Source organism: Mytilus trossulus, chromosome 14 (assembly GCF_036588685.1).
Source record: "Mytilus trossulus isolate FHL-02 chromosome 14, PNRI_Mtr1.1.1.hap1, whole genome shotgun sequence".
NCBI lineage: Eukaryota > Metazoa > Mollusca > Bivalvia > Mytilida > Mytilidae > Mytilus > Mytilus trossulus.
This window is the reverse complement of record NC_086386.1, coordinates 15187713-15203083: the sequence shown is the minus strand read 5'-3', so window position 1 is coordinate 15203083 and position 15371 is coordinate 15187713. Positions and strand designations below refer to the sequence as shown.

The following is a 15371-nucleotide window of genomic DNA, read 5'->3' as shown; positions in this document are numbered from 1 at the left end:
TGTTCATTATCACTGAACTTGTATATATTTGTTTAGGGGCCAGCTAAAGGACACCTCCAGGAGCGGGAATTTCTCGTTACATTGCATTGAAGACCTGTTGGTGACCTTCCGCTTCCTCTTCGATACATTCCCCATTTCCATTCTCAATTTTATTTCTTTCTTATGTTCAATGTAAAAATTTATATAATTTTAAATTGCAACTATCTATAGTTCCGTAACTTTCTATCAAGGCGTATAAAAGAATGGTCGTTAAGTGCGTATATATATATTTTTGTTAAATCAATTTTTCTTGTATGTTTCAAACTGGCCTTTACTTTTGACAACGAGTACTTACATTTCCCCAAATTTACCATTGGAAAAAATGTGTAAGCAAATTTTTATTTTATCAAACTTCTTTTTTGGAATTATTTAAATTTTTATGAATAATATTCTTTACACCAAAAATGTTATTTATAAACAGTAATGACTAGTGTATCACTATCGGACACGCAGGACAGAGATGTATATTATCAAATGATTACCTATGCACCTGAAAGTTTAAAATGGAAAGATTCAAGTTTTCGGTCGTGTACACTGACAGAAGTGAAATGATGCATGAACTTGCAAGTCCGACAGGAAATCGCTTGAATACCTGTAGGTGTCACCTGCCAATACATCTGGGAGTAATACCTTTAGCCATGCTGGTGATCAGACAGGTGAAGGTCTGAATTTATTTAAATAAGTTTATTACATAAAAGAATTATGGACAAATTAGATTTTTGAAAACAATTTTCACGGAACGTCAGGGTTATACTTGTACAAGACATTAGTTAATTTTATTTACTTTACATTAAAGTAAATAAACCGAAGTCAGGAGCCTGTTATTAAGTGGTTGTCGTTTGTTTTTGTGTTACATCAAGGATTTGTATAGTGAGACACTATACAAATCCTTGGTTACATATTTGTTTTTGTTCATTTATTTTCATAAATAAGGCCGTGTCAGTTTTCTCGTTTGAATCGTTTTACTTTTTCTTATAGTTATCGGGGCCTTTTATAGCTGACCAGGCGGTATGGGCTTTGCTCATTGTTGAAAGCTGTACGGTGACCTATAATTGTTAATGTTTGTGTCATTTTTGTCTTTTGTGGAGAGTTGTCTCATTGGCAATCATACCACATCTTCTTTTTTTATATTTAAATAGTCTCCCCTTAATTTTTTGTCTGTAGTGTTTTTGTTGATTGCTGTTTATCACATATTTGTTTGTTTGTAGCTCATGTATACTAGTATAAATCAAGTTGTCATCACTGTTGGGTTCTCGTCTGAATTTTTTACATTAACTCTGTTAGAAGCCTAGCTCTTTCCAAGCAGAGCCATTTATAGGGTGCTCATCATGAAGTTTAAGTTTTTGGTCTTTGCTGAAGGGTGTGCAGTGACCTATTATATAGTGACTAAAAAGAAAATCACTTGGTCTACATGGTTTATAGTTTAAGTAATGCAAGTCGTCTCATCAAAATTCATACCCAGTGCTGGATCCAGGGGGGAGGGTTCAGGGGGTTGGAACCCACCTTTTTTGGACGATCATGGAATGGGGACATATAGTTGGAACCCCCCCTTTTGTCTTGGGTTGGGAACCCCCCCTTTTTTAAATGGCTGGATTCACCCCTGATACCATATCTCCTTAGGCAAAACAAAAATTATGTTTGTTTCCAACATGTTCAATGTAGCTTACAGCTTCTGAGAAACAATTCAAACATTGATGACCTTCTGCTGTTGTCTGCTCTGTAGTCAGGTTGTTGTCTTATTGGCACATTCCCCATTTCCAGTCTCTAATTTCATTACGAAGTATCTGAGAAACAAACCTAACCATGTTAACATTGTATTAAACTGAAATAACCTAAATCACTCAGATTATCCATGAAATAAAATTAAGGTCAGGTCAACCTAACCTGATAGACAAGTAGACCTTGCAAGGTACTCATATACAATAAAATGTATCCAATTACATTTAATAAAATGTAACAGTATATTTTACACTCATTCCCTGAATCAGCTCTTTTAGCTTTTATAAATTTAAAGCTCTATTAAAAATAGCTTACATCATCACCCCAAGACTGTAATACATATTTTAATTTCTTGCATATATACAACCAACTTTCATGACTTTCATGTAAGGCGAGACAAAATAAATTGATACTTTGAAGTACATGTATTGTTTAATATGTTCGACTACTACATGTACTAGTATAAAATGCCAGTTTCAGAATGAACAGTAATTTAGAAGATTGTCACCATACATGTAGATTCATTCAGACTATTTGAACTACAAATGTATACAGCAAGCTGTCATTTGACTCTAAGTGCAACCAACAACCGTGCCAGGGCTGTAAAGCTTGTCTAGGTTGGTGAAACTTCCATAATCATGCATATATGACACTAACCAATTGTGAGGGACCGTGACAGACCCTCACGAAAGGTCAAAAAGGTTTAACACTCCCAGCTGGTGGTACATGAAGCCAACAGTAGCAACGCCAGCACAGAAATTCTTATTATATCCAAATTCTTATTTTAAATGTATAATTATCCAAGGTGAATTCAGATATATATGATCATGATGATGCACTTGTAGTATTGACAATGATCATGATGATTGTAAGATAATCACTGAAACTATGAATTTTTCATTATTCCAATTTCCTACTTTTTTTCCTATGAATTTCAAGTTTGCTATTTGTTCAATTCACAATTTCCTTTTTGTCCAATCAGAACATCCCATCAACATCATGGCATAATGCTGTTAGCTTTATCAACGTTATTTCCAATTGCAATAAGTAACTCAAAATTATGAATGAATCCACCGTTTCGCAATTTACAGCTACAGAGGTGAGGTACCGTATGAGAGTAATTTAGTGACACTATATATTTCCTATGTATATATGATATATATATGCCCCTTCATAATCTTGCTGGGAATCATGCTCAAACCAATGTGATATCTTATCTACAAAAAACATTTACATTAAGAATTAAGTATTTATAACTTGTATTACATGCGACTTCTATAACATGTATAAAATTAAATAAGTCAATAGCATTAATACTATTTTATATACTACTGTCAATTCAGAAATTAATGTGAGGTTTTTATTATTGCGAAAAATGCGACTGAGTTGTAAACGCAATAACTTAAACGCACATTTTGTGATATTTTATATGAATTAAACAGGATTTTTCACAAAATCATAAAAATTAAAATCGCATTTAAGTCTAAAATGAAAAATTCGCAATAATTTGCAAGCAATAATTTCTGAATTTACAGTAACTACATGTATTTGATTTGTGATATTTGTAGTAATAATAATTCAACAAATTCTTTTAATAATACTTTTTTATTTCAAAATAGAATTTGTAGAATATTACTACATACATGACAAAGCAATGGTATGCATAGATTATAACATGTTATATTTAAGTTCTACAAAATTTAGAGCAAAACAAATCATTGATAACAATTCAGGGGAGAGTCCAGCCATTTTGAAAACAGGACAAAGGGGGGTTCCAATTACATGTCCCAATTCAAATGCATTGATCCTCAAAAAGAGAAAGGGTTCCAACCCCTGGAACCCCCCTCTGGATCCGCGCCTGCAATTTAATGAAACATGCCTGGAAAATTATCTTAAATTTCTTATCACAAAAGTGTAAAAAATTGTCGTTAAGGACGCAATGCTGTCACATCATTTGGAATCAGGGCACAATATCAATATACTCTTTTTTTTGCCCCCGGCAATTTAGAGGTTATTGCATATGCAAACCCAAGCCTTGAAGGTATTCATAACAAATATGTGATAAATTATAATTATTGTTCATCACCCAGCAGTGGCTATATAAATAGGTGCATCATCATTGTAACATACATGTGAAGATTGGTTGGTTATGAGATATAAAAAATCCAGTGACAGATATTTCATGCAAATTTTAGGACGTGACAGTTATCAATACATTATTAAACATACAATAAATATGAATATGTAGGGTTACTCTAGTCCAAATAATTATGACGTTTGGCAAGGCTATTTAAAAATTTTTCTGGGACGCCTTCCTAAAACGTCCTAGGAAGGCGTCTCAGAAAAAAAATAAAATAGCCTTGCCAGACGTCATAATTATTTGGACTAGGGTTACTCCATCAGGGGGTTAGGTCTGGTAATAGGCCCCCCCCCCCAACCAAACCATTGTGAATACACACAATGGTTTAGGCAATAAACAGGTGTGTATCCAGCCCTTTTTAAAAGGGAGGATTTAAACCATAGTTTATATGTACCTTTTTCAAATCATGCATTGATCTTCCAAAAAGGGGGGGGGGGGGGTCAAATCACAGGAATAATTTTTTTTACAAGCCCAAATTCTTACTTTGCCTTTGAACAAGTTACTGTACAAGAATGTGGTGTATTAGAAAGTCAATTCATACCTGTATGCACAAATGTAACAAATGTAAACATCTTTCCTTCAAACTCTTGGCCGGATCAATGATTATTCTCATGTCTGATAGGCATGTTTTAAAATATTATTCATTTCTACTCACCAATTGTAATTTCCAGCTCAGCTTATATTGTGCTGTAGTGTCCATCTACCATCATGGCATGTCAACGAATTTGGGTAAAATAAATTTGCCATTTGAAGATGCGGACATGCGACAAGTAAAGAGGGTACGGTAACGTTAAATCGTTTACGGGCTTATTTTCCGTTTTTAATCAAACTTGTCAGATTTGATTAATTATCGTCAGAAAATGTCCCTAATGGATAGTAATTCAAATTAAACCAGCTTTATTATGCTGTATTCATGTAATATATATAACCTGGTCTTCAAATGTACTTCAGGTACACTGGCCTTTTTTTGCTATAATATTCAAACTTTATCTTTTAACAAAGTCTTCTGGTGTGTAATATTTTTTTTATAAAAGGCTCTCGAATTATAGACTAAGTGAAAAATAAAGATGGAAAGTCAAACGCATGAGTCTGGCAAAAATGAACGGACAATGGCATGACAGTAAACGGAAAACGAGAAAAGACATAGATTCTAGTTATATATATATATTTTTCCCTGCCTCACTCAAATGCAATTTATATAGCCAACATTAAAAGTATTCATTTACAATATTAAAAAATGTTACATCTTAAATTTAATTAAACATAATTATTAAGATCACGCGTTTTCAAGTGTTCACGCACAGGCACTTGTCTCAGAAAAAAAAATTCCTATATACCTTATTATAATAAGGTATATAGGAAATTTATTTTCTGAGGCACTTGTCTCAGAAAAAAAAATTCCTATATATCTTATTATAATAAGGTATATAGGAAATTTATTTTCTGAGACAAGTGCCTGTGTGTTCACGGCCGACATCCGTAATTATTTAATACGGGTGTAAAAATGATCTATTGCGTCAACATGACAAATTTTTCACCACCCACGACAGTCTGTAATTGCAAAAGCATGTATTGTAATCACTTGTAAACCTTTAATATAAAGGTTCAGGTGCTTACATTCAATAAATAAATGTTATTTCGGCAATCTGTTGAATTTTTTTTAGTCATTTCGCGGCGGTTTGTTCAGCAGTATGACTTTGAGCTATTTTTTAAAATATATACAAAACATGTTAAATAGGATGTAGTAAGAATTCAAATTGAATATTTTTTTTATTTAATTAACATGATTAAAGGGACGTGGTAGACTTTCAGTTAACATAAACCGTCTTCTTTCTAACTTTTATTTTATTTTTAAAAGGGGAGCAACCCCTGATAAACAATGGGAAAGTTTCACTCGTTTTGTGTCCAAATGATTAAAATCTGAACACGACTGGACACGGTCTGACAACATCTTGACGTAACTTTGTATCCATGGTCTGTTTTGGTCTGACACGGTCTTAACGGGTCTAAACAACCCGCTAGATTATTCAGTCTTTTCCGTCTTGATACGCCTTAACGAACTGATTTACCTGATGAGGCTATCGATCTGAACGGCGACTAAACGATCTGAAATATCTGGACGAATTTCTCTAGCGGTAAATCCAGTCAATCAAGATGTGATCAGACCAAAATGGCCGTTTCAGACTGAAATCGGGCTTCTAGTGCACTAGTTAACAATTTTTCTTTTCTGTGACGTATAAAATTTATATTCAGATCCATTTTGTTACATCTTGTGATCAATTTTATTTGGCAATCGTCAATGGCAGTCAGCAGGGTTAAAGAACATCAGTTGTTCGACCTGTTAGTCAAATGCGTTTTGTTTAAATATACTTTTTCACGTTTTTGGTCTTTTGGAAAATGTTGTTTGTGCTGTTTTTAGATCCTTCTACAACGAAATTTGTTTGACATGCACGCGTATACAAATTGCGGTTTTTATCCAACGCAACCGTAGGTTTGAACGTAGTTTTCAATTTAGACTCGTTTATATTTTTTGTTTGGGCATGTATCATATTTTCCCTCCGGTTTATATGATCCGTTCATCCTATATTGTCTCTTAAAATTCAAGAGTCAATCTTAAATTGAGAGTAAATTATATGGCCTTCCAAATACCGTTTCGATACCTAACATCACTGAAGAGACATATATTGTCGAAATCTAGATCTGGTGTACTAAAGAAATATTGACACCGAATGTTTGTGGCAAAACATCGTAGCCACTAGTTAACAAAATTTTGTTTTCTGTGGCGTATTAAATTTATATTCAGATCCATTTTGTTACATCTTGTGATCAATTTTATTTGGCAATCGTCAATGGCAGTCAGCAGGGTTAAAGAACATCAGTTGTTCGACCTGTTAGTCAAATGCGTTTTGTTTAAATATACTTTTTCACGTTTTTGGTCTTTTGGAAAATGTTGTTTGTGCTGTTTTTAGATCCTTCTACAACGAAATTTGTTTGACATGCACACGTATAAAAATTGCGGTTTTTATCCAACGCAACCGTAGGTTTGAACGTAGTTTTCAATTAAGACTCGTTTATATTTTTTGTTTGGGCATGTATCATATTTTCCCTCCGGTTTATATGATCCGTTCATCCTATATTGTCTCTTAAAATTCAAGAGTCAATCTTAAATTGAGAGTAAATTATATGGCCTTCCAAATACCGTTTCGATTCCTAACATCACTGAAGAGACATATATTGTCGAAATCTAGATCTGGTGTACTAAAGAAATATTGACACCGAATGTTTGTGGCAAAACATCGTAGCCACTAGTTAACACAATTTTGTTTTCTGTGGCGTATTAAATTAATATTCAGATCCATTTTGGTAGATCTTGTGATCAATTTTATTTGGCAATCGTCAATGGCAGTTAGCAGGGTTAAAGAACATCAGTTGTTCGACTTGTTAGTCAAATGCGTTTTGTTTAAAAATACTTTTCCACGTTTTTGGTCTTTTGGAAAATGTTGTTTGTGCTGTTTTTAGATCCTTCTACAACGAAATTTGTTTGACATGTACACATATAAAAATTGCGGTTTTTATCCAACGCAATCATAGGTTTGAACGTAGTTTTCAATTTAGATTCGTTTATATTTTTTGTTTGGGCATGTATCATATTTTCCCTCCGGTTTATATGATCCGTTCATCCTATATTGTCTCTTAAAATTCAAGAGTCAATCTTAAATTGAGAGTAAATTATATGGCCTTCCAAATACCGTTTCGATCCCTAACATCACTGAAGAGACATATATTGTCGAAATCTAGATCTGGTGTACTAAAGAAATATTGACACCGAATGTTTGTGGCAAAACATCGTAGCCACTAGTTAACAAAATTTTGTTTTCTGTGGCGTATTAAATTTATATTCAGATCCATTTTGTTACATCTTGTGATCAATTTTATTTGGCAATCGTCAATGGCAGTCAGCAGGGTTAAAGAACATCAGTTGTTCGACCTGTTAGTCAAATGCGTTTTGTTTAAATATACTTTTTCACGTTTTTGGTCTTTTGGGAAATGTTGTTTGTGCTGTATTTTCCCTCCGGTTTATATGATCCGTTCATCCTATATTGTCTCTTAAAATTCAAGAGTCAATCTTAAATTGAGAGTAAATTATATGGCCTTCCAAATACCGTTTCGATCCCTAACATCACTGAAGAGACATATATTGTCGAAATCTAGATCTGGTGTACTAAAGAAATATTGACACCGAATGTTTGTGGCAAAACATCGAAGCCACTAGTTAACAAAATTTTGTTTTCTGTGGCGTATTAAATTTATATTCAGATCCATTTTGTTACATCTTGTGATCAATTTTATTTGGCAATCGTCAATGGCAGTCAGCAGGGTTAAAGAACATCAGTTGTTCGACCTGTTAGTCAAATGCGTTTTGTTTAAATATACTTTTTCACGTTTTTGGTCTTTTGGAAAATGTTGTTTGTGCTGTATTTTCCCTCCGGTTTATATGATCCGTTCATCCTATATTGTCTCTTAAAATTCAAGAGTCAATCTTAAATTGAGAGTAAATTATATGGCCTTCCAAATACCGTTTCGATCCCTAACATCACTGAAGAGACATATATTGTCGAAATCTAGATCTGGTGTACTAAAGAAATATTGACACCGAATGTTTGTGGCAAAACATCGTAGCCACTAGTTAACAAAATTTTGTTTTCTGTGGCGTATTAAATTTATATTCAGATCCATTTTGTTACATCTTGTGATCAATTTTATTTGGCAATCGTCAATGGCAGTCAGCAGGGTTAAAGAACATCAGTTGTTCGACCTGTTTGTCAAATGCGTTTTGTTTAAATATACTTTTTCACGTTTTTGGTCTTTTGGAAAATGTTGTTTGTGCTGTTTTTAGATCCTTCTACAACGAAATTTGTTTGACATGCACACGTATAAAAATTGCGGTTTTTATCCAACGCAACCGTAGGTTTGAACGTAGTTTTCAATTAAGACTCGTTTATATTTTTTGTTTGGGCATGTATCATATTTTCCCTCCGGTTTATATGATCCGTTCATCCTATATTGTCTCTTAAAATTCAAGAGTCAATCTTAAATTGAGAGTAAATTATATGGCCTTCCAAATACCGTTTCGATCCCTAACATCACTGAAGAGACATATATTGTCGAAATCTAGATCTGGTGTACTAAAGAAATATTGACACCGAATGTTTGTGGCAAAACATCGTAGCCACTAGTTAACACAATTTTGTTTTCTGTGGCGTATTAAATTTATATTCAGATCCATTTTGTTACATCTTGTGATCAATTTTATTTGGCGATCGTCAATGGCAGTTAGCAGGTTTAAAGAACATCAGTTGTTCGACTTGTTAGTCAAATGCGTTTTGTTTAAAAATACTTTTCCACGTTTTTGGTCTTTTGGAAAATGTTGTTTGTGCTGTTTTTAGATCCTTCTACAACGAAATTTGTTTGACATGCACACGTATAAAAATTGCGGTTTTTATCCAACGCAATCATAGGTTTGAACGTAGTTTTCAATTTAGACTCGTGTGTATATATATATATATATAACAAGTCTAAAAGAATACAACATCACCAAAAACGCAATAAAACGAACAATATGTTAGATATTTCGGATAACAGATATCCTCGGAAGAAGGATATCTGTTATCCGAAATATCTAACATATTGTTCGTTTTATTGCGTTTTTGGTGATGTTGTATTCTTTTAGACTTGTTATATATTATATTATGTAGTGTACTGCATCATGTTTATATGATCCATCGCCCCGTAAGATTTATCGTTGACTATTTATTCAGTCATTTTATATATATATATATATATATAAACGAGTCTAGAACTATTACTGTTATAACAAATATTATTCTTATTAAAATTATTATTACTATTTTCGGAACACTATATACATCGAATTACAAAATTATTTAAACTTCATTATTATGAAATCATAAAGGTTCTTAGGCAGCTTATCTATTATATATAACTTAAATGCACATAACAAACCTGCAATGATCAGATGATGTAAGAAATCATACCTGCCGACGATCAGACTAGTGAATTGCTAGTATATTACCCCGCTTCTTGGCATTAACCGTTCCTTAAGGGGTTTTTGTCGAGCCTGCAACTTTTGTTGCAGAAAGCTCGACATAGGGATAGTGATCCGGCGGCGTTGGCGGCTACGGCTGCGGCGGCGTTGGCTTACTTCTTAAAAGCTTTATATTTTAGAAGGTAGAAGACCTGGATGCTTCATACTTTGTATATAAATGCCTCATGTTACGAACTTTCCGTCAGTCACATGTCCAATGTCCTTGACCTCATTTTCATGGTTCCGGGACTACTTGAAAAAAAAGTTTTTGTAATGTTAAATTCTCTCTTATTACAAGTAATTGGATAACTATATTTGGTATGTGCGTACCTTGCAAGGTCCTCATGCCCGTCAGACAGTTTTCACTTGACCTCGACCTCATTTCATGGATCAGTGAACAAGGTTAAGTTTTGGTGGTCAAGTCCATATCTCAGATACTATAAGCAAAAGGTCTAGTATATTCGGTGTATGGAAGGACTGTAAGGTGTACATGTCCAACTGTAACATAGTCAGTGGATTAAATAATTTCGAAATAACAAAGTCAAGAAAGAGTTCAAATGTTGAAATGTTCACAAACTGTTAAGGTTTAAAGTTCAATTGTTCGAATGTTCAATATCTCACAAGGGCACGTGATCGTATAGTTTTATATCTGTTCAGTCCTGATGGAGTACGTTCGGATATTGAGCGCATGAGTTCCAGCCTACCCACGAGGGGGGAGACCTTGGCGGAATCTCCGGTACCAATCTGTTGTACCAATCTGTTCTTCTTCAAGTCCAAAGCTGGATCTTATATAGTTCAGAGGGGTCATCCATCAGCTGTCCAAAATGGCCATAAATGTCAACAGTTGTATAGAGTAGTCTAGCTATTAAGTAATACATGTACTAGGTTGGTCAATTGACCATGTTATTAACCTCTGCGCAATGCAATTATATAATGTCAGCAAATTACATGAACGACAAATGTCTACAAGGGTCAAATACATGTACTTGAAATTGTATTTATTATGAAACTAGTAGATTGGAACACAAATTGTGTAACACAACTGGCAGGTGTCATCGGACCTTGACCTCATTTTCATGGTTCAGTGGTTATAGTTAAGTGCCAGTCGTTGTAAGAATCAGGCAATCTAGTTAAAAATTAAAACATGATTAGAAAAAACCCACTGAGCTAATCATGCTATTCAATACTAACCATCATCCTGAGTTAAAAAAATATTAGTCTTTCGTTTGTGTTGGTCTGGTAATATCAAATAACTTTGTTAGAAAATTGGTTACATATCCAGAAATCAGCAGTGGTTTTGCTTATTAATATTCATAATATGTAAATGAGAATTGTACCACGTGATAGTAGTTTGAACTGGACTGGCTTGATAGGCTCAATTTCATTAAAATCTTTAAAACACGGATATTATAAGTTGCCCGTCACAGAGTCCTTATTTACAATCACTTTGATTTTTCCGTAAAGTTGTCAGGCGGTCAAAATCAAAACAATGAACGCGATTTTAGTGAATTTTCCCTGCTTTCGTGAGTTTATTCTTTTTGAAATAGTGACATTCTAATTTTACGTGGGAACCTAAAGTTCAACGACTACAAATACAAGGTTTGGACTTGCTTATTCTTTGGAAATTCAAATTGCAAATTTGACGTTTCAGCCATTTTAGCCTGTATTTTACACTGCAATGTTAAAGGCCTCTCGCTTCGATTTTTTAAATAGCTCAGGAACCTGTATTTTTGCCACAACAGTCATTATGTTTCGTTTAAATAGTGTATATAGTTGTGTATATTCATTTTCTGCCCCGGCAACCTGTCTATCACTTAAATTAAAATTAAAACAGACATTTTTTTCAAAATTCCCTTTCATTTTAATGTAATTTCCGTGACCCGTATCCGATTTCTTTAGTATAATATTCAAATAAGCAAAGTGGCAAAGTTATCTCCCCTTATTCGTTAATTTCTAGTGCATTCCAACCAAATTGTATCTTCTGTTACCAGAACAGAACATGGAAATGAATGTTATTTTTGTGCATAACTACCTATTATGAACTGATATCAATGTCAAATTGGGTGGGTTTTTTTGGTCATGTTTTTACCACTGCCTGATTCTTAGGCAGACTGGCACTTAAATTTTGGTGTTTTGGTCTGTTTTTCTTATACTATATGCAATAGGTCTACTATATTTGGTGTATGGAATGATTGTAAGGTGTACATGTCTAGCTGACAGGTGTCATCTGACCTTGACCTCATTTTCATGGTTCAGTGGTTATAGTTAAGTTTTTGTGTTTTGGTCTGTTTTTCTTATACTATATGCAAAAGGTCTACTATATTTGGTGTATGGAATGATTGTATGGTGAACATGTCTTGCTGACAGGTGTCATCTGACCTTGACCTCATTTTCAGGGTTTAGTGGTAAAAGTTAAGTTTTTGAGTTTTGGTCTATTTTTCTAATACTTTATGCATATTAGGTCAACTATATTTGGTGTATGGAAATATTTTATGATCTATATGTCTGTTACACAGGTTTTATTTGACCTTGACCTCATTTTCACGGTCCATTTCTAAGTGTTAAGTGTTTGTGTTTTAGTCTGTTTTTCTTAATTTATAAGCAATAAGTCAACTATATTTGTTGTATTGAAGAATTGTTAGCTGTACAGGTCTGCCTGGCATGGTTCATCTGACCTTGACCTCATTTTCATGGTTCATTGATCAATGATTCGTTTTCTTGGTTAATGTTGAGTTTATGTGACAGTTGTAATAAAGCTTTATATTTAGGTCTATCAACATAATATCAATGATTAGTAAAGAAGGCGAGACATTTCAGCGTGTGCACTCTTGTTAATGTTTTAATACTTAATGGCATTCCTTTCCTCCCTGCTAAGACTGTTCCAGTTGAGTAAGTGCCATTACCCAGCAAGGCATGTGTTAGTTTAGGACTGGTAAAGAGGCTGTCTGTTGTGACATGATGAAACTTATTATAATGTGGCTCCACTAACTCTGTAACAACTGAATAGCCAACTCCATGGAGATATGGCTGCTGACGGTTACGTCTTCCAAAGTACAACTGTACGTGATCAGTATAACCTGTATCAGATTCAATTAGAACCCATACCTTGGCTCCCCACTGATGGGACTTTTTCTTTGAAATATATTGGACGATATTATGTCTACCTTTAAATCCGACTATTCTTTCATCCACACAAATGTCTCTTCCTAACCTGAGGAAAGAAAGATTTCTAATGAAAATCACTTTATTTTTAAAACGATTTTTTTTTAAATATGTTGTCCTGGTCTAATTAATAAAAATCTTTATAAAACATCAAAGAATTCGAAAAGAGGATAGTATTTTAATATACATGATATACACGCGTATTTGACAAAAATATATTTAATGACCGCTCAGAGATTGACCGAATCAACCTAATTCCATGGCAAATTTGTCATTTAGTAAATACACATCGGATACAACTATCCTCTTGCATTCTTAAAATTGAACGCTTCTGCATGGAAAAATATCTACATAAAATATCTACATGTATGTTGGTGACACGGGGTAATGTCAATTAATAATCAATTTACTTGTGTACAAAAGTGTTTACTGGTTTTTTTTATTTGTTCGTGTAGTAATTCAGCCGATATATTTACGTTTTTGTTTATGTAATATTTGCCACTGGAAATTTATAACTTGTCACATACATACTTTTTCATCAGATCATTAATGAGGTACCTGTAATTCTTCCTAAATGCCGTGTTGCATTAATCTATAGCTGGTCTCACTTTATGTATTGGATCATACTGTGGATGGTCCCTTGGCAGTGCTGTCTGGTTATTATTGATGTGAAGATTAGACAAAATGGCTAAAAATCGGTCCCTTGTCATCACGGAACGGAACGAAGCCATTCGTCTCAACCACAGCTTGTCTTGTGTTTCCCAATACGAAGCTAATGTTGGCTTCTGTAATATTCCCATTAGCAGCAGCAGTCCCAGAAAAGCTTTCATCTCTTCTCTATTGACTGGATGCCACATATGGAGCATTGATCGTGGTTTCAAATTTCCGATCTTCTGCGTATCTGTTGGTTTCTTTTACTAGAAGGTCCAACACATTGTTGTCCATATTTTCTGGGTCCGTCACCATGGATAGGAACAATTCATGAGGCTTATCATCCGGCCGAACATCAACTGGTCCCAGACGATTTCCTCGAAATTCCTGCATTTCTGGCAAGTAAAACTCTTCAGTGTTAAATACAGGGAACCATGGACCAGAATTCAACGTTTCATCTTCTAAATCGGACGCGGTATCAATATTCATTTCTGACATTTCTGAGTCGTATTCCATGGATTCAAAATCGCTCATTGCTATTTTTGTTAGCTCTATTTTACCGTCAAAATGGTCAACTCGAATGCTACGTCTTATGACGTCATATAAGTTATGACGTAATCATGACGTTTTACGAAAAAGAAGAGTAAACAGAAACAAATATTTTGATTATTCTAATATTTTTAATCTATATAATTAATGAGGGAAGGGTTATATAGTTTAGCACATTCTATGAAAAACAGCCGTATTTAATACACAAAGGACATATATATCCTTCCCGCAGTAAGCCAGGGGAGGACACATAACGTTATGTCTTTCCTGCAGTAAGAGGGTTAACCCTCTTAGTGCGTAGCTAAATTTCAAAACATTGTCCAGAAACGGATCAATTTCAGTAAAAAAATATCAAAAACATTAAATTGTTATTCAGTCTTTTATAACAGCATGTTAACTCAAATAATTGAAGAGTTACCAAACATAGAGTATAGATGTTTATTTTATTTTCAAAAATTAACATTATTTATATGACATAACGTAATGTCATAATGATGATAATGTCACGTCCTAAGAAAGTTTTGCGCTATTAAATTAGTCAAGCACTGTGCAGTGTTTGAAGAAAACTTTCAGTTTTTGCAAATCAGCACTATACTTTACAAAATTTCAAGTCAGATTTACTTATTTTCGGTTGGTCATGTTAGATCAAATCAAATATTTCATTGGATAAAAATCACACATATATAAATATATAAAAGATGGCATTGCTTATTTCAAGTGTAAGTCAACAAAAGAGACATATATATACAACATGACAAATAATGATAATGCAAAATAGAAAAAAAAAATTATTTGCTGTATAGTTCATCCATTATTTATGGTAGACTTACTGACACTAAGCATTGTTTTGAACTTTAAATTGTGGTTTTCTCATTGTTTATTTAATGACCGTACGGTTGCCTGTAATTACAACGTACTTACATCCACTTCATTTGAACTTAGGTGGATAGTTGTCTTATTGCCAATCATACCACATCTGACATCTCCTTTTTTAATATTCAAATG

The 15371-nt window shown here is 33.8% G+C and overlaps 1 long non-coding RNA gene across 1 annotated transcript; it reads right to left on the bottom strand.

Annotated features, from left to right (window-relative positions):
* Positions 1–2170: 2170 nt before the first annotated feature.
* LOC134695938 (uncharacterized) lies at positions 2171–4670 on the bottom strand. Its single transcript, XR_010102867.1, has 2 exons — positions 4554–4670; positions 2171–2975 (listed from the first exon to the last, which is right to left on the bottom strand). It is a non-coding gene; the product is annotated as an uncharacterized LOC134695938 (long non-coding RNA).
* Between the last annotated feature and the right edge of the window lie 10701 nt (positions 4671–15371).